The sequence below is a fragment of the Helicoverpa armigera genome, chromosome 12, assembly GCF_030705265.1.
Source record: "Helicoverpa armigera isolate CAAS_96S chromosome 12, ASM3070526v1, whole genome shotgun sequence".
Classification (NCBI taxonomy): domain Eukaryota; kingdom Metazoa; phylum Arthropoda; class Insecta; order Lepidoptera; family Noctuidae; genus Helicoverpa; species Helicoverpa armigera.
Window position 1 is genome coordinate 1,178,435 of NC_087131.1, and position 26,840 is coordinate 1,205,274.

Here is a 26,840-nt window from a genome sequence, read left to right on the forward strand (position 1 = left end):
GGTTAATTAAATATGGATTTATACTAATACTGGCTTTTTCCCGTGGTCTTTCCCTTGGAAACTATACATATAGTACTCTGTCAATATGCCGTGTAGCGACGGCTTAAGAATACATATGTCGCTACCCCTTCTTCCAGTGGGTGTCGTAAAAGTCGACTAATGGAGTATAAAATGCACTAAACACCAGTGCAAGAGAAGGAAAACTCGGAAAAAACCCTCTATCAACCCGTCTGGCCAGCGTGATAGCAGTAGGCTAAATACCTCTATGAGCAGCACAAAAAAGCCACGGCCCCTAGTTCCCGGCAGTCCCGCTATTCCCGGTCATGGTGGCGACCGTGGTTACGGCGGGGCAGGGGGTGCGAAGAATCTCCGGGTTACGGGAGGCCACCAAACAAAACTGACTCTGGCGACGTACAACGGCCGCACGCTACGGCTTGACTCGCATCTGGCGCAACTCGAGGTGGAACTTGGGAAGATTAGGTGGCACATATTAGGGTTATGTGAAGTTCGAAGAGAGGGGGAGGACACCATAACCCTCGAATCAGGTCACCTAATGTACTTCCGAGAGGGAGACCAACAATCCCAAGGTGGCGTTGGGTTTCTGGTTAATAAGTCCCTAGCTGATAACGTTGTGGAGGTGTCTAGTGTGTCGAACAGGGTAGCGTACCTTATCTTAAAGCTCACCGACAGGTATAGCCTCAAGGTAGTGCAAGTGTACGCACCGACCTCGACACATTCAGACGATGAAGTGGAGGATATGTTTGATGATATATCAAGGGCCCTCCACTTCACTACAAAGACCCATTACACCGTTGTCATGGGGGACTTTAACGCTAAAGTGGGAGTACAGATTTGCGGCGAATCGGCAGTAGGATCCCATGGATTTGGAAGCAGGAATCATAGGGGGCAAATGCTCGTCAACTTCCTCGAACGTGAGGGGCTCTTTTGATGAACTCTTTTTCAAAAGCAGCCCCAAAGGAAGTGGACGTGGCAAAGCCCCGACACTATGACTAAAAATGAGATTGACTTCATCATGACGAACAAGAAGCACATATTCAGAGACGTCTCCGTGATCAATAGGTTTAATACCGGTAGCGATCACCGACTTGTCCGAGGCTCTCTGAATATCAACTTCAAGGCTGAACGTTTCCGTCTGATGAAGGCCAGGCTCCGACCAACACTGCTCCAAACCATGACAGGATCTGAAACGCTCCAGTCAAATTTGGAGAACCGATTTGCCGCCGTGGAAACCACAACAGACGTTAACCAGAACCACGAAAATGTGGTTCGGATCCTCAGGAGGAAGGTTCGAGATTCTGTAACATGCAGCGTAAGGGCAAGAAATCAAAGCTTTCGGAAGAGACATTAGGGCTTATGAAGAGACGACGTGAAAACCCACCTGTCACTTCGTCAGCTAAGCGGGCTCTAAACCAAGAGATCAACAAGCACGTACGACGCGACCTCCGGTGCTCCAATACTCTTGACATTGAAAGAGCAATTGAGCTGAATCGGGGTCAAAGGTGTTCGTACAATCTCTTGGAAGAAGCCACTTGACGAAGCTGACCACAACAAGTGGAGAAGTCGTTTCTTCGGTGCCGGCAGTCCTTTCGGAAGTGGAAAATTTCTATGGCCGGTTATACGCATCGCATGCATCTCGACCTGATCCCGGAAATGAGGATTCTAGAGCCACATTAACGCGCCATTTCACCGAAGACCTGCCAGAAGTCAGCAGTGGCGAAATCGAGATCGCTCTGAGACAGCTCAAAAATGGAAAAGCCCCTGGCGAGGATGGCATTACAACAGAGCTATTAAAAGCAGGAGGAAAGCCCGTACTGGGGAGCTCCAGAAGCTTTTAATGCCGTCCTGTTTGAAGGAGAACTCCAGAGGCGTGGAGTAGGAGTGTTGTCGTCCTGTTCTTCAAAAAGGGAGACAAAACCCAGTTGAAGAACTATCGACCCATTTCGCTCCTAAGCCACGTATATAAGCTGTTCTCAAGAGTGATCACGAACCGACTTGCGCGAAGACTCGACGAATTCCAACCACCGGAGCAGGCTGGGTTTCGGAGCGGATACGGCACCATAGACCACATCCACACAGTGCGGCAGATTATACAGAAGACCGAAGAGTATAATCAGCCCCTGTGTCTAGCATTTGTGGACTATGAGAAGGCCTTTGACTCGGTTGAAATCTGGTCTGTTCTGGAGTCCCTGCAGCGTTGTCAAGTAGATTGGCGATACATCCAAGTGATGAGATGTCTCTACGAAGCCGCTACAATGTCCGTCCAAGTACAAAATCAGCAAACTAGGCCCATACCGTTGCATCGAGGAGTGAGACAAGGGGATGTTATTTCCCCGAAACTGTTCACTAATGCAATGGAGGATATGTTCAAGACGCTGAACTGGAAAGGACGTGGCATCAACATCAATGGCGAACACATCTCTCACTTGCGATTTGCTGACGATATCGTCATCATGGCAGAAACGCTGCAGGACCTACAACAAATGCTGAACGACCTGGCTGAATCTTCTCTACGCATCGGCCTACGGATGAACTTGGACAAAACCAAGGTCATGTTCAATGAACATGTTCTACCGGAACCGATTGCGATACACGGCGCCGTTCTCGAAGTTGTTCGGAAATATGTATACCTCGGGCAGACATTGCAGTTAGGTAGAAACAACTTTGAGGACGAGGTGAATAGGAGAATTCAGTTGGGTTGGGCTGCATTTGGGAAGCTACGTCGAGTCCTAACATCGTCGATCCCACAGTGCCTAAAGACGAAAGTCTTCAATCAGTGCGTCCTACCTGTCATGACTTACGGAGCCGAAACGTGGACACTGACGGTACGGCTGGTCCACAAGTTTAAAGTCGCTCAGCGGGCTATGGAAAGGGCTATGCTTGGCATTTCTCTGAGGGATCGCATCAGAAATGAGGTAATCCGTCAGAGAACCAAGGTCATCGACATAGCCCACCGAATCAGCAAGCTGAAGTGGCAGTGGGCTGGCCATATTAGCCGAAGAACCGATAACCGTTGGGGTAAACGAGTTCTAGAGTGGAGACCACGACTCGGCAAGCGTAGTGTAGGACGTCCTCAGGCACGGTGGAGTGATGACTTGCGCAAGACGGCTGGCAGGAGCTGGATGCGAGTAGCCGAAAATCGATCTCAGTGGCGTGCACTTGGAGAGGCCTATGTCCAGCAGTGGACTGCGATAGGCTGATGATGATGACTCTGTCAATCTATAAAATCTATCTAAAGTTTCAATCGCGAGGACTTTTATCAAAATTGGCCGTTTAAACATAAAACTCACAAATTATTTGCATTATAGAAGAAATATTTCCAGATTTTCTCGCCAAAACTACTGCATTGATTTACTTTTAAACGAAAATTACTTACACAGATAGTCTAACTAAAACATGAGAAAGGACCAAGAATATTTATTATCCGAGAGTGAGAAGTAGCCTTTAGGACGCGAGTGGAACCAACAGAGGAAAAGTTGGTACATATTTCATAAATAACTAATGATCGGACGTAAGTCCGGTTTACATCCGTTCGTCTCTCCCGTAAAAAAAAGGTTCCATTAACAAAAATACTCCCACGCTAATTACCGCTTAAACGAGTTACTTTTAAATAATATATTTTAATATATTATAATAATATATATTTCATTAATAAAATATTTTCTAACCTTTTTACTTTATGAATGCAAAGTTAAGCAACTCACGTTGAGGTCAATTAAAGGATGGGTGACCATGGTGACCATTCACTGTGAATGCCCTTTGTCTCTGAGGGCACACTAGTGTCACATGCTATATGAATATCTATTGCACACATTACTACAAAACTTATTTTTAATCAAGACTGCAACTGCACACTGCAAACTTTTAGTCGGCCGAAAGTTTAATCTTGCTCAAAATTCAGTACAGAGATGAATCGTACTAAGCAAATTAAAGCGATTAGGTGTCCGACGTGTATCAGACCGACTATATACCAGATTCCATCTAAAACAATAACTTATACAAATCGGTCCAGCCGTTTGAGAGCTACGGTGGTATAAATTATAGACAGACACACATAGCGGCCAAACTTATTACATCCCATTTACGTCGAGGGTTAAAATAGCTTGATTTAAATCCCGATTTTTCCTACGTTTAAAATAATCTGTCGACCAACTATCAGCCGACAGTTTAATCTGCAGTGTGCTTTTCCTAGGTCTCTAAGGCCATTAATCTTGATCTAAAGCATAGAAAAACAACGGTTAGATTATATTGGTAAGATTCGCTCCCCGGGTATTTGCATATTGCTTTATCGTGTAACTGGCTCAGACAAGGTTTTGCAATAACCGCCCCGTGATACAGGTGAGATCAGTAGGTTCAATTGAATATTTACTATCAGGATATTTTCATCCGTATAGTACCTCTTATGAAACCGGAAAAAAAGTAGAAATGAAAGAAAATCAAATGAAAAACTTCATATGTGCGAGACTACGAAGGTTTTGATTGTTATAAAATATTATAAATAAATAATTTTGACATTGTAGTGGTATTGGTATTATTTTTATATAAATATAGGTACTTTAGTTTTAAGAAACTTTAATTAAACTCTCAATGTTTTTTGAGTTATTTTTAATAATGCGTTTTTATTTGGCAGACTTCGCTTTTCTCGATTGTCTGAAAATAATTTAATCCGAAACGTCTATTAGATCTCGTTACAGGTTCTTTCTGTATTATTGGATGTCTTCCTCTCGTACTAAATTAGATTGATCTTCTGCATTTACCTACACTGTGAACGTACCACCCATTATGCTACGCATTATTTTCAGTGTCAAAAGAAAATAGTGATGCGAAAAATTGCGAAAATTGCCCAAACGAAAAATTGGGGAACTGTCGTTGTGTGTCTTTGATCATTTAACCAACAGGAAACGCCACTATCATGCCTTCCTTTCTTGTAAAGATACGAGACCACTGGTCTTACAATAGTACATGTGTTAAGTTCATGATTGTATTTGTCCATTTTCACATGTGAAATTTACAAAGATGTGATCGAAAATGAGTTAGCTATCAATATTTCAATATTAATGATTAGCGATAAGACCGCCATTTGTACTCTTCTTTGAGTGTTGTGATGTCCTGTGTTGTTAATTTTCTTTTGAGTTGAATCTTGCCTCACTCCGGGGACGCGTTAATTAGCAGACTTCCTTATAAATTTTCCTGCTCCCAGCGGTTCCAGTTGGTTCCCTGCTCTAAGTTATACATACATAAAATTTGCGGAAACTCGCCCACTATAATTTGGCAAGTACGTCATAGCCTGTGGGTGTAGGGTACACCTACACGCTGTCTAGTTAAATGAATAGTGACGGGGTGCCAAAATGACAGTATTTACTACTGTTTCATTGAGTTTTATTACAGTTCTTAGAACTGGGATGAAGGCATTATGAGATCTGTATTTCCTGGTATCTATGTCATAGTGTTTTTATGGGAAATCTTATAAGAAAACCGGCCAAGTGCGAGTCGGACTCGCGCACGAAGGGTTCCGTACTGTTATAAAACGGATAAAAAATCACGTTTGTTGTATGGGAGCCCCCCAAAATATTTTTTTAATTCTAGTTTTCAGTATTTGTTGTTATAGCAGCAACGAAAATATATCATCTGTGAAAATTTCAGCTCTCTATCACGGATCTTAAGATACAGCCTGGTGACAGACGGACGGACAGAGGAGCGAAAAGAATAGGGTCCCTAATAAAAACCCACCATGTTCCTTCTTATCCTCCTTATGTAAAAGGGTCGCGGTAACTCTTTCGAAGAATCCCGTAGTCTCGGCAGGCTTTTACCCTTCTGGGCTCCATTATTCCCCCCGTGAATTCGCAAAATAGTTCTCATGGGACGCTGGTGAAACCGCGGACGGAAGAGGATTCATATATTTATTTTAAATAACTGACTAAGCTAAAAGGACAGTTAAGTTATATTTTGTTTTGTGACGTGTGTCGTTCATGAGATAGGTAACCTAGTAGGTAGTAATTCGATACCGTGGTAAAAAGATTAACTAGTTGCTGACTTGTAAATCGTTCTCGGTATCGATTACCGAATGTACGCTTGTTGATAATAACATACTTTGTGAAGGATATTCCATATTTTGACATAAGTTGCGAAATGGAAAAAAGTATGAATATTCTTTCAGACACGGCTTAACGCATTTTTATTTAACTTTACAGAGATGTAGTTTGTAAAGGCTGCTTTTTAGGTTCTTGTGTAGTGAGTAGAAACAATTTTAATATTTAATTCATAATTACCACACCTAGTAAGTAAAACAAAACAAGCCTGAAAACCTAAAAAGTTTCAAGTAGTAAGTAAGGTATATAAGAAAGCATGCGTGTGAAAAATTAGCTATGTGTTAAAATTAACGTGTGAAAAAATCTACTTATACTTGGTAGACTTATTTATACAAAATAAAACATAAGAAACATTTTTATATTTGTATCATAAACTACTGAACCGACATGTTTTTTTTTCTGTTTCCAAACTACACTATCTCCACGTAACTATTTGGTCCGGATACGGGAAGAAAGAGTCCCCCGTGATACCGGCGGCAACCGCAGGAGGAGTCAAGTATTCTAGACAAAGTATTACATTTATGATGAAAATTATGAAAAAGATCTAAGTCTTTTTGCCTCCTGACGATTTTGAGCTGTGAAAAATTTCACAACTATCGGATTTTATGAAATTAAGTCCCAATGGGTCGACTTACCTCCGTCACTTTTTTCACATAGTAATCTGGCCCGCACATTCGGACCAGTTTTCCCGACTGTTATTATATAGTGTAATTTGGGCCGCGGCCCAGAGGCGAGTTTCCCCCTAACCCGCAAGAAAGGCCACATAGCGTAGAAACACTTTGAATATTTCTGCCTACCTAAAAACACAATAATGTTTTCAAAACACGATAAAATTCCTCTCAAAAATGCACTCCAATTTCTCAAAAAACAAAAGAAAAACATTTAAATATCGAACACCATCCATCACACCATATTTTACACAACCACCATCCAAAAGACTATAAGAACCATAATTTCAATATCATACTTACACTACACAAAAAGCTGAAAGCTATTAGCAAAAACATCTCTTTGTCTCAGCAACATTATCAAGCGTGAATGAACAGTTCTGTTCGCGTGGGCCGATCATTCAGCAGTGCCTAGCGCCACGAAATATGAAACAAACAATTTTGATGGCAAAGCAATTTATCGCTGGCCAAATCATTAAAATAACATTGAATAATGGAGTTTCATTTTTTGGGAAAATGGTGCTAAATTTTATGGAGATTATTTTTACTTAAAGCCAGTAAGTCTGTAAACCAGTCTTATCTAGGGGTATGTACTGGGTTGCCCGGGTAGCTGGGTTGAGGAAGTCAGATAGGCAGTCGCTCCTAGTAAAACACTGGTATTCAGCTGCATCCGTTTAGATTGGAAACCGACTTCATCATTGCTGGGAAAAAGGCTAGGCAGATGATGATTTTATACTTGGACTTTATATTTTTCATGCTGAAGATGGGGTAATACCTATGATAAAATTTGAAAGGCATATTCTATCAGGCAAGATGTTTTATAAAGAAGAATTAGAATTTTCTTTTTTATTTTTTATTTTAATATAGGGAAACTGGTTAATCAGAAACACCTGGGAATTCAAGGCCGGTATTATAGCTACTAATCTATCCTTAAATTAACTAGAATTGGTTTTATTATCATTTTCCTTTTAATATAACTTCTGATTATCTTATTGTTAAGTGTGATAAAATCGATGTAAATAACCTACAGTTAACTAGCTATTTCAGACATGTAGGGTAGGTAAGGAAGGGGAAGATTTTAAAAAATGCAGAAATCCTCTCTGAAATATACTTAGATCTAACCTTATCTTTGAAAGGGATCCTCAATAAGTATATTGTCCACAAAAGTAGCCATAACGTAACTTCTTATTTCCAAGCGGAATATAATCAGGCACCTCGAAAACATATCCATTTCAGATGACCTCATAGAGTATCAGATTCATAAGGGTAAGGAAACCTATACAGACATCTTCCTACATAATACTCTGTAATACAAATTGGACACGGACTTAATAAAAGAGATAAGGTCACCCAATATTGTTTGGTAATAATTCCATCTTTAGCGAACTCTGCCCTTTGAGGCGCTCTGATCTATCGGGAATTTTTGGCTAGACTGTTAGTGCCCCAAATACTCGCAGGCTTAAGTATTTTTACCATTATTGAATTGAACGCAATTAGAGCAAGGATATATTGGACAGGAGTTATCCAGACGAACGAAATATGGAACGACTGCTCATTACCACGCGCCTGAATATTCATGATTCATGCCGTTTACCGTCGCGTCCACGACGTAACGCAAATCGCTCGTGAAGTATTCACAAAATACTACCCACTGCGAAATATGTTTTTTTGCCTCCCCTCCCCCTCCCCCTAAGCTATCTCTCACTACCCACATTAACATTGGCATCTTTCAGCGCGGCCACTGAAGCGATGTAAACCAAAACGAATTGATGCAAAAATAATGAGCGCTCAATTTCCATTGAAAGTTTTTCCCAGTTCTCCTTCGCAAACTACGTGGGAGGACTAACGTATACAATCCGACATACCTATATACGCGGCGCGAACCGCACACTTTGACCTTTCCTTCCTCCGAGGCTTGCATTTAACAAACATGGAATGCATGTGAGTTTCGATTCTCTCAGTCCCAAGGACCGCTCCCGAAATCGTGACATCGATTAGACGCGAACGGCGCACAGTAATCGAGTAACACGATTACGAAACTATAAAATATTATGGAGTTAAGTTACGTTACGTAGGTATTTCGAGTTGCGAATTGCCGTTCGCTCGGTGCCGCGCGCCGCCGCGCCAGTGCCGTGCCGCCCGCCGCGCGAACCAGTCGCATCGCCGTGCTGCGCGCCGCTCGCGACTCGACTCGTGTACCCTGTGTACCTGTGCCCTGTGTTATACCCCTAAAAGTACGTAAACAAAACACACTAACTTACCTGTGAAAGTGCGGTCTGGATTTATATTGGAGCGGCATCAAACGCGTGCGTATTGCTTGTTTGTTGCGAGTGATAGAATCTGTTGCATTCTGCAGGTGCTTGCTTGTTCTTTATTAATTGAAAAGTGATTGTAAAGCGGTCACGGCCGAGGCACACATGTCCGGCCCAGTTTTCACGATCGTTGCCTCTGTCTCGAACAAATTCCATGGCTTGGTTGCTTTTCTTTGTTTACCGCCGGGAGATGTTGTGGGTACGTCCTGCACTTGTTGATTCGTGGCGATCTGTTCGCCGATTCCCATTTGTTTCGGCAGCCGACCAATTGTTTTCCTATTCGATTTTGGCACCAAAAACTAATAAACGTTCAATGATTCTGATGCCAGATCATTGTTAGAGTAACATGTTACTGCTGTTGTGAAATGTGATCGTTCGCTCTTGAAATTATTTCAAAAATGACGAAATTCTCTTTCACTTATTTTGTAAGAAAATCTAGACGTTAGTTAGGAGTTTTCTATGAAATCCTGATTATTTTTGCACAGAAACGGAAAGGTATAAGGACATAGAAAGGTACTTACTTTTTTTAATCTACCCTCCAATAATACGAGAGCGAGACAATATTTGTATGTACCAAGCTAGTTGAAGTAAGAAAATAATATAATATTGAACTAGATCAAAACTGAGGACCGGATTCTTTCACGAAAGGCGATCTGAACAATCATGAATATTTTCTAAACGCAATTGCAAATGATATCGTTGTGTGACAAAAACAGAATGTATTAGAAAACCGGCTGCGTATTTCCTTTAGCAAGACAAAAAAGGGTAGCCGAAGAAAACGAACATTAAACATGTTTTTACTGATTCAATTTTCTTCCAAACTTAAACTTTGAATTTATCTTAAACTAACAGAGACTGTATTTATCGTACAAAAAGTTAAGTAGTTGAATGTTGGCGAAGTTTTCTAGAACTCAAGAGTACCGATAATGATGCGGACTGTGGTCCTCGTTAAGGTAAATTTCCGGCTAGCAGGCACGTTGGTCATGCCCTCCATTGGTACTAGATTACTGAAGCACATTTCTGGTTTCATATAATACCTAACTCGGTTTTGCAGAATCATCTATTTTAAATACGCATTTGCATTGGAAATATTTTGATTACCTTGAATTATTTCCGAGCAAATACGCAGTCCTAAATTGCTTTGTACATTTTGATCGTCATTAGCGAAAAATTCGGACTATCACCATCAATTTTGGAGCGATTAAAGTGCCTTAAATTTCAGCCCCTTTTAAACCAACGTCGATTACAATAAGTCATGATTACGAAAGGCTAAGGCGGAACAAATGAATCGATTATAATATGGATCGAAAGCGAACGATTTACAACGATCGAACGATTATACTGTGCAAACATTTAATATAATTCTGATAGTGAAATGCATGAAAGTTAATAGAATAGGAATAAAACAAAACAAAAATTTGTCATGGATAATGTAACATGTTGCTATGTTGAAGTAACAAATAAAAATTATTCTTTAGATGAAAAATATTTTTAGATTTTCAAACTATTTCTTTTGATCGAGTGAGATGAAAATAATTGCAATTATTGAAACAAATCGAAAATAGATCAGAACGTAAATTAACAATAGCTTTAGATTAATGTAACCAGATTATTTATTTATTAGTTTACTTTATCGACTGAAAATATAATTTATTCGTATTGACAGCTGGAGCCGATGAGAAATGAGGCAATTTTGATCAACAAACCAAATAAGATTATGAGATCTAAATGGAACAAGAATGTAATGAAAAAACAATAGATTAAGTAAAGGTCTGCGTAAAACTTGGACCCGAAAAGGATAATCGCAAAGTAGGACTTTGAAAAACAATTTATAATTTAGAAACATCTTGGGTAATTTTACTTTCTACTAGATTTCGCCCGTGTTTTTACCCCGTCCAGGGCAACTACTCCCATCAAACAAATAAGTCGCAGCCCATATCCACATACGACTCCAGGGTGGTACAGGGTACCACCTATCTATTTACCTCATATCTCAATCGGTTCAGCCGTTTTAGCGGGATTGCATAACACGTAGACCGATATACTTTCTGATTTGTGGTAGTTTATCTTAGGGCCTCCACTGAAGGATATAAAGACTTGCGTTTTTTCTAAAAACAAAGCACTAGCAATCAACTATGCTACATTACTTGAACAAGCGCACAATTTATCTCCATATGACATACTGTAGATTATGTATAATCCTGTTACTAAAACGTGACCACGCTAATCTTCTTTGCCGAGAGGTTTCTATGTTACTGGCTCATTACAATACTTTAGATTACCTGTTTCAATGTGGATGGTAACGAAATGTATTTGTTTATGCTTTCCTTGTCAGAGGACTTATGAAAGGCCTTTGTTATCCTATCCTAAGGTAAAACCATGATACTGTTCGATGTTTGTGTTTTTGAGAGTATAGATTATTATGGTGATACCAATACAATCGGTACTCGTATTGATAAAAAAGTGAGGAAATGGTGGCAGAACTCAAAAACATGGTAGTTAATCATAATGATTGTCTTCTAGATGCAAAATTGTGAAAATAAAGGTAAGTAAAGCAGTTTCTGTAAACTGCTTTGCACCCGGATAGATGGCCCCTTCATGTGTGCCATCTAACACGGAAATATTTTTTCAGATTGTCGTAAAATAGATATTAACTGGACATCAGCAGAGTCCCAAGTACAGATCACAAAATTATCTATCCAAGGCCAGCATTCCACTCGATTTAACCACATCAAAGTCTTCAAAGAATTACGTTTAGCAAAAAGATCCACTACTTAAAATAATAATAGTGTTGCTTAAGATAATGAGCTGTCTAGTATCTTCATATCTTATTAACTTCCTATCAGGCCATCAGAGCTAATTGTTTGAATCATCTCATTTGGTTACGCGTTGCTAATTTACGTCCGTTCTTCTTATTTGGGTAGATGATCATTTCTTTGTAATTCTTTGTTGTCATTGATTCTTTGTAATTCAAATGTTTATTATGGATAACAAAATACATATGTGGATATTGTTTTGTGGATTACACAGTAATCATATTTTAACCACGATAGATATTTTTTTGTTTTAATAAAACAAATAAGACTGACGTCGAATTGAATACATCGAATGTACACTATGAAACAACGTCAACTTAAAGGGATTTTTTTGGAAACTTACACTCGTTAACAAAAGAATAGCCAGCCGGCGCAGAATAGATACATCGGCTAGTTTGATGGATTCTTCAAGGGGCATCCATCTTTGATCACCAGAACTTCTTTACAATTGAATCCAGAACTAAATAATGTGTTATGTTTTAATATTCACAGTTATCCTAACCACTTGGATAAGCCGAGCCTAGCCCTGAACGTTCTCATCAGATTTACCTAACTTGAAAGGTTACAATCGTGGGATGAGGTTACAATTCTCAGAATTCGAACTCAAGTCGATAATCCTTTAATCGATATTCGAATCGGTAATTTTTTCGCTTACATTATTTATAGTTTTGGTTCTGTATTTGTTAAGTTGGTAGATTTTATTTCAGGGTGCGAATTTACTGCGAAGGAAAACATTGTGATTGAAATTAATTGTATTGTCTCGACTGAATTTAGTGAGCTACCGTTTGAGTAACCATGGAGAATTTCGCTGTCTCTAATCTTATTGTTATACCTTGAAATCGTGTTATTTTTACCTAACCATCCACAAAAAGCTGGATTAGAATTAAAATAGGCATGAAAGGAATCCTGTACTTTAAAAATAAATTCTAATAGATTTATTTTTCTATCCTTTGAATCTTTAAATATTCATCACCAATTCCAAATGTAAAGAGGTCGAATGCATCTTCTTCATTTATGATTGCAACCTTGAAGGTCCGATTCTGTCCTCCTTTTTCCACTTTTTATATGGCATCAGCTGACCTATGGCTAACCTTTTCTGAGCCGGATACAGCTATATAAACTAGTGACACTCCTTAGAGGTTGCTAGTGCGATCTTCGTGGGAAGTACATTGTGGGCCTACTTAAATATTATGTTTAGATTTTGAGAGTGTTTTGTTAATAAAGGTTCACTGTGTTAGCAGATCTTGTGTGTCTTTCTTTTTTGTGGGTGCCATTTCTTTTCGTTTTGTGGCTCTGAAAATTTTTGCTATAGCTGCTCTATTTTATCTATAGGTACTAGTAAAGATGAAGCATTTTGTTGTTTGTTTGTACCCTGAAGACTCCGAAAGGGCAGAACCGATTTGAAAAATTCTTTCACATTTGGAAAGCTACACTCCTCCCGAGTAACATACGCTATATTTTATGCCCAGAACAGGCAGTAGTTGCCATGGAACGCAGGTGAACCTACGGGAAGACGGCTAGTTTTTTTAATTGGAGTGGTTCTAACTGATAGGCATTTTGTTATGTATGGCCATATTACCCATTTTACTCAGACACGAGCTTCTTTCTTCTATCCTTATATGGAGTATTTGTATCTTCATAAAAATATTCCTTAGTACATAAAACTCATTGCTAGCTGCATAGTGCATCGGCTTTCTGCTACCCCATCCGGCCGTCAAGCGTGTTTGATTTAGGACTCACGTTATACTTTGCGGAAAGGAAAGTTATGTGCTGCTGCGAATATTTGACCCAGTTTTTTTTATTCTAGTAGTAATGGTTGTGCTGTATGATTTTTGTATTGTTTGGGATTTAAAGAAGACGTTTTTCCAGTGCATCTTCTATTTCAATACAGTCTTGTCTAAAATAATTTTCTTTTAAATACTCTTATATTATACAAGGTGTAGGACAACACTTTTTATATTGTACTAGCTTTCGCCCGCGGTTTCACCCGCATCCCGTAGCCGGATGGTGACAAAAACTTTTCAGCCAAATCGGTCAAGCTAAGGCCACAATTAAGTCTTTTCTCGAACTGATAAGGTTTGACTCGGTCAGTCTCATCGTATGACAGTCAAGTGACATCAAGATAGATTTTAAATATTTTCCTTCATCTTTACCAACCATTACTCATTGATGTCTCATCACATCATATTTTCCTTCTCTGTCAAGTAATCTTGCTGGTTAATAGGTTTCAAACCTTTCTTACCTGAAACATTAAGCTGTCTTCACCAGATAAACATAAGGAAAAAATAAGATCATAAATACGAAAAATTCTCTAAGCCCACAACAGTCCCTAGGACATCATCTATCTCCATACCAAATCCTATCCCAACCGATACAGTCGATTTACAGTGAAGACGTAACATACAGATTTTCGTACTTGTTATTTTAGTAAGGAAGACCACCGGACCTGAAATGAGTCACGTTTAATTACATTTTATTATCATGGCAACTGTCAAACTGGCTTTATGTAATACTCGTGCATTAACTTCGCGATTAGATAAAAATGTTTTTGTTATTTAAACGTCAGGAAGAAAGTTATTAGCCAAGATTAGGTGTGCGAATTTGTTTATGAGTATTAGTAAGCGGTTTTTGTTGCCTTTTTTGAAAGTGTTAGAAGTTATCTTGAAACAAATCATACTCAAATAAAGGGCTTAAGAAGGAACATGGTGGGTTTATGTCAGTAAGAGTCTGACACTCCCCCACACTGCACACACAGCGGGATTTTCATCATTCGACGATTTCCCAAAAAAAAAACCCTCGTGTTCCTTATACTTATTTCTTGAACTATTTGGGTTATTCATAAGTCCTAAGCACTTAGCGATCCTATTTTTGATTATGGTATAGGCATCATAGCTTGCTCTCAATTTATCAAGTTTTTTTGCACTCTTTTGCTGGTTATAATACTGAAACGAGATAGCTCTATAGAACGGGATGTTATTTAGAAGAAAAGCATTGTAAATTCTCATCTTCCACACTCCTTATCGCCATAATACTCTTGACCTTCGTCCATTCAAAGGTCAGTAAGGGTCCGAAATTTACAATGTCTTCCTTTTATCAGGTCTAAACGACTTTTATCATGGACTTTAAAGCTTTGTGCTGTTATCAAGTTTATTTATTGTTTGGTTCCTGGCTTAGCTTGACCACGTTTAATGGCTGCTATTACGCTGTTTAGAATATGGTGATGGCAGGACTGTGGGTTGAGGTGAGGGATAAATAATTGTAGGATTGTTAGTGAGTTGTACGTTGTTTGAAGTTAAGGTTCAATTAGATTTCGAGAGGTTGGTCTTATTTGATTTTAAATGAATTTTTTCCCTGTTAATTACTGTCAACTACTGTCCACTGCTGAAAGCAGGTCTCCTCCATCGAACGCTTTTTAACCGACATCCCAAAAAAGTTCTCAAATCGGATATTTCTCATCCATCCTCCGAGCCTTTTTCCCAAACTATGTTGGGGTCGGCTTCCAGTCTATCAAATCGGATATTTCTGTTTCAAAAAAAAAAAAATCTTTTTCCAACCTCATAAACACAACTACGGCACGACTCCTTGTCTTTTTATCCTTATACTATAAGTGTACATATAATACATGCATATAATGTTTATAGATTAATGGATATGTGAAAAGATGATACGTAGACACATTTCCTCATATCTATTTGATATCTCACAATGTTTATGTACGCGTCAAAAAGTGGCGTAAAACGTTTATGTGACACCGAAAGCCATAATGGATGTTACAGAGAGATCTATGTACACAAATCTACATACACTTGCGAGCAGGGAAATAGGGACACACACGATTATTTTAAAGAATAACTTTAACAAAAGTCATGATTTTTTTATACAGACTGTTCTGTTAAAAACTTTAAATGAATTGGTTAAGTTTTTTACAGTTTTGTCTTATTAATTTATTTTGTTTCAGAATTATTAATATAGGAGTATGAAACTTTGATTTTTAGCTTGTTGATTCTACACTACAAAATAATACATTTTTATAGCACAATCAATAATTGAATATACGGTCAAATTAAAGACAGTTGCAAAATGGCCAGGAAGTCAGTCTTCATTTCTTTGAAATTAACAATAAAGCACTTAGAAAATATATTTCTAATACTGTCTCAATTTCATTGCTCGCGCATCTAACAGCAGAATCAGCAGTCACGTCAAAGAATGTCAGATATTATGCTGTATGGGTGACACCCGATCTATCTGCGTCGAGTCGGTATTAAATATCTTCGTGTAAAGCGGTTTTACCTGTACACAATTTACCGGTAACACCCGGTTTTAAATTGTGTCATTTTATTATATTATATGATATTGGCAGTTAGGTCAGTATTCGTAATTGGAGATTGATTTCATTGAAATTATATTTTTTTCGCATACAAAGGATTAAAATGGGACTGGACTGTAATGTACGGGGCTCTTACTCAGGATCAAAGTGAGGAAAACAGTTAGTTTCCAATGCCATTGAAATTCGTGGTCAATTATAACCTTTCACGGTGATAACAGTAGCTATTATTATGTTTATTTAGTATGAATTTTAATACAATGGCCTTTACAATTGCGGATTTGTTTCGCGTACAAAGTTTGTACTTATAAAAAAATATTTTAGGCATATTTTTAATACTATGTAGTATTGGTTCACTTGGTTTCAGTACCTACTTGTTTATTTTGGTGACTATTTAAGGTAATGTCTTTGCTGCTACACATCTTAGGCACTGTTTACCAGAGGAAAAAGGCATTACCTAAATACTACACCTCTAACTACTTCTTCTTAGAGCCGTGCACCTGTGTCAAATAAAAACCATTCAACTTTGAAAAAAGAACCAACAACAAAAATTCCCTTTTTTTTTGCAAACTGCCTCAATTTTACTGTCCTTAACTGTACATACCTTAGTGCTTACTATGTCACCTAACGCACTGCAAATTGATACGTAATATCAATGATTGATATAATAGAATGGCACCTACCTGAGACTGGGACTAATCAGGCACGCCAAGGTCACACCTTCTCTTCTACAGTTAACTGATTACAAATATAATGTACAGTGGTATATTACACTGTAGATGTAGGTAAACTGTACATTAGCTTTGAGACTTGGTTTCTTTGTGAAATTAACCCTATAGTAGTCGCATGGGGTCTGTTGGCCTCTAAAGATTATCTGGGTCCAATGAGCCCCGCAGTTGACAGAGGTAGCTAAATGTTAAGTTGTTTTGCTATTTTAAGAAGTTGATAATTCCTTTTTTCAATGCAATTTTCAGTTTTAAACAATTGTTTGTTGATTTTGATCTCAACCAAACTCTTTTAACGTAGAACGAATAAGTCAAAGATGGTATACCAGGTTCCAAAAATATTGATTTATTTTTTGAAGTTCTTCTAATACAATTAGAAGACGTTGAAATCCCAGAAACAAATAAATCCCCTAAAAAATAAAATATTTTTGAGGAAAATACCCATGAGCCCGTAATTTTAATTTCAAGTGAGGAAAAACAAGTATGAAAAAAAGAGAAATGACAAAATTATTAGACACACATTAACATCAATTTTAAATGTGGCCTTGGACGACCGAGCCTGGATTCAGGCTACTCTTCCCGTTCGCATGGGAGGGCTTGGCGTCCGCAAAATTTCAAGTATTAGCCTACCGGCCTTTATATCCTCCGTCCATGGTACTGAGCAATTGACCAGGAAAATTCTTCCTATCACACTGGCCAATTGCGAGGTACCATGTCTGACTGAGGCTGTAGAGGCTTGGAAAATCACCTGCCCGAATACTGATCCACCCGTCAACCCGTCCTCCCAGAGACAGTGGGATGAGCCGCTCTGCAGAGTTATACGGAATAATCTGCTAAATACGTCAATTTCTTCTGCAGAGCGAGCGCGCCTTCTGGCTGTGGGCGAATGGGAGTCGGGTCTATGGCTTCTGGCACTACCGTCGTCAAACATAGGCACATTGTTTGACGACACCACTTTCCGGCTTGCTGTTTGCTTGCGTTTGGGTGCTCCGTGCTGCTCTCCTCACCGCTGCCACTGTGGCGAAGCTGTCAGCAGCCTTGGACACCACGGCTTGTCGTGCAGCCGCAGCGCGGGACGATTTGCACGGCATGCGAATATCAATGACATAATCCGTCGCGCTCTTGTTGCCGTAGGCGTTCCAGCCATATTAGAACCCAGTGGTCTGGCACGCGACGATGGCAAGAGACCAGACGGTATGTCGTTGTTCCCGTGGAAGATGGGTAGGTCTTTAGTATGGGACGCGACTTGTGTCGATACTCTTGCACCATCTCACCTTCCTAGCTCGGCGCGATGTGCTGGTTCCGCTGCTGCGGCTGCAGAGAACCTCAAACGGCGCAAATATAGCACCCTGGTTGGTAACTATACCTTTGAGCCGTTTGGGGTTGAAACCCTCGGGCCGTGGGGTCCAAGTGCTCATCTGCTTTTTAAAGATCTGGCAAAGCGACTTGCTGACACTTCAAGTGACCCAAAGGCTGGTTTTTATTTTGGTCAAAAATTAAGCATTGCCATCCAACGTGGCAATGCTGCCAGCCTCTTGGGTACACTCCCGGTGGGCAGCGATGAGGAGTTTTTTGATGCCATTTTTTAGTTGTATATATGTATAAATAAGGCTTTTTTTACGTCATGTAAATATGTACATAAACTGAACCCAACAATAAAGAAATGAAGTAATTTCATTGTTACAACATAGGGACCAGTACTGATGAATGGTAACGTTCAAACCACTCATTCATTCGTTCAAGAATGAATGGTGGGAAATGAAAAATTGATTTATCTAGTAGTTAAAGTCTTGTTTGACATGCGACGACTATTTCTAATAAAGCCTTTCAGTTTCTTCCGCTATCAATTTACCGGTATTTCTGTTTGTTTAATAGTTTTTTCCTCCTTTTCATTGTTGCTTTTCTAGACGAAGTTACGATTGGTCCTTTGATAGTTTTTGGTCCGTCAATCAAATTAAGAGCTAAAGTTATTCGAAGTTTTTCTTTTTATAGCATTATAGGCTAAGGAAAATATACGTTTGATATCTAACGGCACGTTTTTACAGTAAACCTGATTGCAATGCCATGACAAATCCATGATGCTTGTGTGCGCAACGCGTATGTAACCAATTTTATTTCCGCATCATACTATTTCCCGCGGTTTCACCCGCTTCCTGTGGAAATTACTGCTCGTAACGGGATAAAATATTGCCTATGTTACTCGGGAAGAGTGTAGCTTTGCAACTGTGAAAGAATTTTGCAAATCGGATCAGTAGTTTAGGGACCTTTAGGGTACAAACAAACAGACAAACAAAAAATGTTTCTTCTTTATTATATTAATCGTGTAAATCTACGTCAATCGGTCTTCCTATATTTTAATTACCTCCTTAATTAAAGGACAACTTATCACGACCTACCTAAAATGTATTTAATACTTAACCCTTCACGATCCATCAAGTTCGTCTGACCCAATACTCAGTCTAACCGAGTCTAGATAAAATATATTATCGGCTCAGATAACATAAGCGTTTTCATTCTAGGTTAGTGCGTGTCAATGGTATGAAAATACGTAGGTGTTGAGTGCCAATATGGCTGATAAGCTTTTGCTAAATCAATACTTGTGGTAAGAGTAGCCTGTCGTTACAAGTTTGGTGTGAAGGCTGGATTTCGGTATAATTTTGTCGTGATATAAAAGGTTTGATGAGATATTTGATATCACTAATATAAATATATAGTCCTATTGATAATATAAGCTTTTTTGTTAAAGCCATAAGTCTAAAGTTCTTAGTTAATGTCATCATCATCATCATCTCAGCCATAGGACGTCCACTGCTGAACATAGGCCTCCCCCGTAGATCTCCACAGATACCTGTTGGAGGCGACCTGCATCCAGCGGCTTCCGGTCACCTTTATAAGTTAGTTAATATGCCTTCACAAACCTTACTAGAATTTGGCTACATTTCTTAAGCAAACAAGTATGAGAATTACTGAATGCAAAATACAATTATATCCTTTGAGATAGGTATAAAGAGATTGTGAGATTGGATTATAAACAGGATCACACACTACCACAGCTCAACGAACGTGCAAAAGTGTCTACATCACTCCATCTTTTGTATAAACCAGAACTACTTATGGTCAACTCAATCCAAAAATGCTTGCAATGGTAGTGTGTGACCCACCTACAAATGCACTAGACAGGATGCGTGCGTAGGTGGTAATATCTTATCGGTTTCAATTTGGAACATATCGAGAGGTTTACTTGTCTGTCTGTAGGTGGCTGCTATTGTTTATGCAAATAGGCTGTTAGTAGCAGATAAATGTTTGAAGTAATAGGGTGTGAAAATAATGTCTAAAAATATGCTGAATTTCTAGACCTCAAAAAAAATTACTAGAGTATCACAATTTATATTTTTCGATATATCCGCTTTTCGCATTCAGCCTGTAGCCCTATTTATGTCAATTTTGACTGCCATTCAATTACAGTTGATGTCGTTGAGAGATTCAATAATTTGATTACAGGCAATTTTCACAATATGACGCCATGTATTTTTTTTTTCTAAAAAAGTAAACTATCATTCAACAGCAGTTTTACTCACATCCCGTGGGAACTATTGCGCACACGCGGATAAAAGTATAACATACATCCTCCGAGCCTTTTTCCCAAACTACGTTGGGGTCGGCTTCCAGTCTAACCGGATGTAGCTGAGTACCAGTGCTTTACAAGGAGCGACTGCCCTATCTGACCCCCTCAACCCAGTTACCCGGGCAACCCAATACTCCTTGGTTAGACTGGCTTCTGACTACCCGTAACGACTGCCAAAGATGTTCAATGACAGCCGGGACCTACAGTTTAACGTGCCATCCGAAACACAGTCATTGGCGTCTAAGATATACTTAGAAAGTACATACAAACTTAGAAAAGTTGCATTGGTACTTGCCTGACCTGGGATCGAACCCGCGCCCTCATACTCGAGAGGTTGGTTCTTTGCCCACTAGGCCACCACGACTCCCAGGCCTATCCTAGGCGGATAAAAGTATAACCTTCCTTGAAAAATCTAACTCTGAAATATTTTTGCAAATCGGCTCAGTCGTTCTTGCGATAAGCGCGTTCAAGCAAACAAATACTTAACTTAGTAATACTAGTCATAGAAACTAACGTATTAAAAGGTACTTAATGCGTACGGAATAATATTAAAAATCTAAGTCCATAAATTGAATACGGTCGGTGTAGAAAATTACTAATTATCGTATTTGGACGCACGCTGCGTATAGTTAATCGATTGTATCACGCATATTATCGACTAACTCCTCGATGGTTGCACTTGTATGCCTTGAGTGCAACGGTTTTATATTGTAGCTGATTTTCTTTGGAGGTAGGTTAGAGTTACAGCTCTATATCGTAATTTTAGTTGAATTATTTTAGCTAGGTGCGGAGATTTTTGAATTTTGGGTGGATGAAAAAGTGGACCCAAATTATTTGCCGGAAAGTGTAGTTGACTAAGACCTAACATAAATGTCAGTTTTGTGAAGACTGCTCATTCACGGTAATTTTTCGAAGTAAACCGTTGTTTTAACATAACTGACGTTCATGTTGTTTTTCTGTAAATGTGACTAAACCGTACCTTATAATGACAAGTGATTTTGACAGCTGCTGTCATTGCAGTACAAAATTCCAAATTCAAATAATATGATCAAATCAGTGACTAGAAGGACGAGAAAAGCCTTGTTCACAGTCAGAAAAAACAGTCACGTGCTATTTTAGCCCCGATCCCCTACCATTTTTGGCTCAAATCCTTACATAATCACACCACATCATATTGACCATATACCAGAGTGAGTCCACGTGATTAGTCCCACGTTACTAATAGCACTTGTTAATCAGTAAACAGTGCTTACGAAGCGATGCTCGTTTGTTTGGCAAGTTATTTTTGTCTCTGACATTAGTTTGTTTGTTTGTTTGCTTCGGTTAGGAAATTGGGTCAGAGTTTAATCACCTTTGGTATCGTCATTTGTTTTAAATCTGTGTTTGTGCTTGCGTACTTGGTAAAAGGACCGTGTTTAGGAAAGCACGATAAATTGTAGATCCCGGCTGTCATTTGAACATCTTTGGCAGTCGTGACGGGTAGTCAGAAGCTAGTCAGTCTGACAACCAGTCAGAAGGAGTATTGGGTTGCCCGGGTTGAGGAGGTCGGATAGGGCAGTCGCTGCTTTTGGTACTCAGCTGCATCCGATTAGACTGGAAGCTAATCCCAACATAGTTGACAATTCTGGCCTATGCAAGATAGAGATAAAGCTGTCTTCGTAAAATTGACAGATTTTTACTGATGTTACCAGGCTCAGGCTGTTAAAAAGGTTTCTTATTTAATGGAAGTTCATTTCCATACATCGAATGCTTATAATCATCAAGTACTACTAGCAATAATAACAATATTCTGTCGAAGTGTAACAGATCTCCTATTATATTATTAATTCTGTTTTAAATAATTTATAAAATCTTCTAATGAAACTCATTCACATTTCTGACAAATTGAAGTAATTATTCGTTTACCGTTAATTAACAGAAAATACACAACGTCAATTCGAGATTTTCTGCTTCCGAGAAACAATTAACGTGAGCGATGGAAATTGTAGGTACGTTTCGTTTTCAATTTTAAATAAATCTCCATTAATATTACTTACATTTCGTTATACGAAAGCATTCATTGTCCATTTATTTCAAGTTTTCTGCTTTTCCAAAGATTGGATTTACAAGAACGGCTTCCAACTCCTCATCATTTTGCTCATTCTTTCCATCTTTGGATATAATCTCTTCCAGAGTAACTACAATCTTCTTCACGATCCTCCACAAGGCTCAAAACCTTCTTATTCCTTTCACAATAAAGTCCAAAATCCAACGCCCATCCAAGACAAAGCAACAGTTCCAATCCTCAAAACAGTTGAAGGCCACGAACAAAACCACAGAGACTTATTACCAAAGGGGTAACAAGTACGAAGGGCCGCAAGTACTGCGAGTTAGATAAATACGCGCACCAATCAGCTGTCGCCTGACTTTCACTGCGCGGGCGCTGACGCAATGCTCGGACACTAGCGTCAGTAGGAATCGAAGTGTAGAAGGTCTGATAGGATAACTGGGAGACTTGAATATGTCGCAGATGCTAGAAAGGATGATGACGATGATAGTATGCTATCCTTCGTCAGGGATATAGGGCTCGAAGAAGGCTTTTCCATTGGTTTCGATATTGAGCAGTATTATTTTGCTCGACGTACTTCATCAACCTGTTTATATTTGGGATAAGGCACTTAATGAAGTACATATGTATAGTATACGTTATCAGTGTCGTTCTTCAATTAAATGTTTCTATATCGCCATGGAATATTGGATCCCTTCAGAGAAACATTTTATTTTGACAGGCTTCAAAACCAAACGTGTAGAACCATTCTTTTTATTAGGATTGACCATCTGTTGTTTTGCTATATAATACAAAAAACTACGTCTTCCTTCTTTAGAAGTCGATCATAAGGGACACTTTTTCCTTCACAAACATACCGGTTACCTCACTTAACAATTCTTCAAGGAGTCAAGTAAAGTAGACCTTCTGTATCACCTCTTCACAGTATAGACACACTCGGTGTTGATCGGGTTTTGTTTAGGGACGCACGACTTTGTTTATGAAATTATGTAAACTTTCAATACGAGTTGAATTTACTGGGGTAGTCAATATGAACAGTCTTTGACTTTCGTAATTGGGTTTCGCGAAAGACTGGGTTAGTTCTAAGGTGTACAGAATATTCTCGGTTTCTCGATTTGAACAACATCATTTTATATTCATCTTATGAAACTGTCTGCTGCTTCTTATTCTCAAAACTATCCAAAGATTTTTAATCCTCGAAATATGAATTCTACAAATGCCTTTATGACGTTCAACAATACAACAAATACTATAAAATATTTCTGTACATCTCTGCATTAATATCTTCTATCGTCAAAATTCCTAGAAAATATCGTCATTCAGAGATCAGCAAATCGCAGTTGTGCGCTTGAGCGACTAATTGCTTCGTGGAGTCGTCGATCTGCGACTTCTCGCGAAAATAATCGCATCAACGGATCTGCGACATGTTGCAATCGTAATCGCAACTATGCGCTGATAAACACATGTGGTACAATTATTACTCAAGCGGATTGTTTCTATTTTTGTAGTATTCATATTATTAATCTAGACACACGGCAGTGTGTCCGCCAAGTTCGAGCAAAAAAGGCGACACACCGGCCGTGGGTTATATTACACGAACCATTTCGGGCCAAATTCGACCCCCCTGTAACTCAAAATCTATTTTATTTACGCATATCAAATTTCTAGTATCTGTTGAGACCCCCTCACTTATCTAAAATACAAAATTTCATTAATATACCTATTGTAGGTCTTGAGATATTGACGTCAGAAAATCGCTATTTTTACTATACACTCACTGACTGACTCACTCACTCATCAAAAACCTAGACCACTTCCAATGGTCGTATTGACTTGAAATTTGGCATGGAGGTAGGTCTTTATGTCAAGGTAAAGGGAAAAATCTGAAAATGGCCAAGTGTGAGTCGGTTTCAAAATAATGAAGGTGTTTTATACCCGGTGTAAATTTATACCCCTAAGGAACTAAAACGAACTAAATTTATCTATATTTATATAATATATCTTCGAATGGTACAAAGATTTGTATTTAGTCAAAGTAAAGTAAAAATCTGAAAACGGCCAAGTGTGAATCACTTTCGAAAATAACGAATGTGTAACTTTGATCCACGAACATAATATATGATAACATGTCATGTCAGTCAGTTGGTAAATCTAGTCATAGTTAATCTAGTTCACTTCTTTGTAAGAAACATAGTACATATTAAAAAATCTAAAAGATAGTATAAATGAGACATTTCTTTAACTAACTTCATCATAAGAAAAAAATAAAATAAACAACCTTACAAAAATAAATGAAATCCCACCCAAAACAAAATGTGAAAGACTGCCAAGTTCGATAATATGGGAATGCTTCGCCTATAAAAGAAGTGAGATCTGAATAAGTACCAAGTTCCATACACATACCTCAGTTAAAAATAGTTACTTTTTAATGATGATTACTTGGCAAGTTTTAATAGAAAATTAAATACTTGATTCATTGCGTTTAGTAGGTTTATAACAAGGTGTATGAAAACTTGCCAAGTAACATCATTAAAAAGTAACTATTTTTAACTGAGGTATGTGTATGGAACTTGGTACTTATTCAGATCTCACTTCTTTTATAGGCGAAGCATTCCCATATTATCGAACTTGGCAGTCTTTCACATTTTTGTTTTGGGTGGGATAACAATTAACAAGAAGTATTTATTTACATAAAAAACTTAAATAGAGTCTTTGTTGCAAAAAAACTTTTTAGTTTTCTGTGGTTTTGGTTAAAGAATATTTTCGACGGAAGTTTTGTTCATTTTTTTATGTATTGTTAAGGAAAAGATGGGGAGGTCACTTGTTAAAATAACATTAAAACGTCATTTAGCATAGAAACAACTCTGACTAAGCTGGAAAGAAACTGATATGAAAAAAAGTTAAAATAAAAATACACCTGCATACAAATACAAAACTAATGACTAAATTGGGGAAACCGCAAAATCTAAGGAAATACAACCAACCATTGACTAATATATAAGGAAATACTAATATAATAAAATAGCATGCGAAGAGGGTTTTACCTAAATCGTCATTAATCTAATTTTACTTATAAATTTGTCAAGCAACGATAAGATTACAACTGATACATTAATTAAGGACATTACCCACATTCATAATTTCTATAATATGTTACGTGAATCAGTGTAGTGTCCACAGAGATATTAACCGTGTTATAGCAACAAAGGAAGTATTGTAGCAAATGATTTTGAACAATGTTTTCACTAACCAAGTGGCCGAATGGCTGAATCAATATTTACAATTTTATATATTGTATGTGCGATTTATTAGGCTTGTAGAGCAATGTGATTTTCTAAGATTATTATTGGTATTGATCAGATTTTAATCCTCTGTAGGTAGTGAGCTATTGCAGTTGCCAGTAGGCTAGCCATTTGATAACATTTCCAGGCCAGGCTAATTATATCAATAAATTGAAAACGATTTCATTTAAAACTTGGACTAAGCAGTAATTACGATCTATAGCCGACACCGTAACTGCGTCAAATTAAATGTTATTAAACTCAGTGATCAGTAAAACAAAAGAATCTAACACAACAAAATAATTGCCTAACTCGATTTTAAAATGTCAATCAATATTGTCCTACATATTTACAATTATGCAGTCGAAATTAGCAATTTTCAACTCTTTGTCTTTATCATTAAAGGTTGCATTTACTGCACAAATAATGTTGCCGTTCTACAAATCAGCATTCATAATAAATAAAATAGTTATATACAAAAGTGAGTGTACCAAGGCTGACTAGTGTTCATGCTACTATCGTGTGCTCGAATTTTTACCATCGAACTAATATGCACCTTGTTCTGATACCTGTAAGGTTCAAATACCGTTTGTGGTTCGCCCTTTAGGTTTTTGTCTGCCACGATAGTTCGTTGCCATTTATGGAGCTAGCTTTCCTTGCCGGTGTTTGTATTTGATTTATTACTACAAAACTTTGCTACAAATATTTTTTTTACGAATTTAAATTATGGATTTGGATTAACTGGTTCTACTGAGATTTTATTTAAAATAATTGGAGTTTTTTTGGGATTAACAGATTGGTTGAGACCATTTGGAAATATGGCCTAATTAGATTTTAACTTGAGATAGTAATTTACGACCACCGGATTAGTCAATAAGACATTGACGATATTTATTTGAAACCTACAATGAGTCAAACAGGTAATAGGCATAATA

General features: G+C 38.2%; 1 protein-coding gene across 4 annotated transcripts in view; it reads left to right on the plus strand.

Annotated features, from left to right (window-relative positions):
• Positions 1-8,855: 8,855 nt before the first annotated feature.
• LOC110378579 (terminal nucleotidyltransferase 5C) overlaps positions 8,856-26,840 on the plus strand; it is a 234,872-nt gene continuing 216,887 nt past the window's right edge. For 2 of the 4 annotated variants that reach the window (XM_021337908.3, XM_021337911.3), the window contains exon 1: positions 8,881-9,081. The gene's annotated coding sequence lies outside the window, so the exon portion shown is untranslated. Of the gene's footprint in view, positions 9,132-26,840 lie in introns of all 4 variants that reach the window. The other 2 variants (XM_021337910.3, XM_021337909.3) reach the window with 2 other exon arrangements.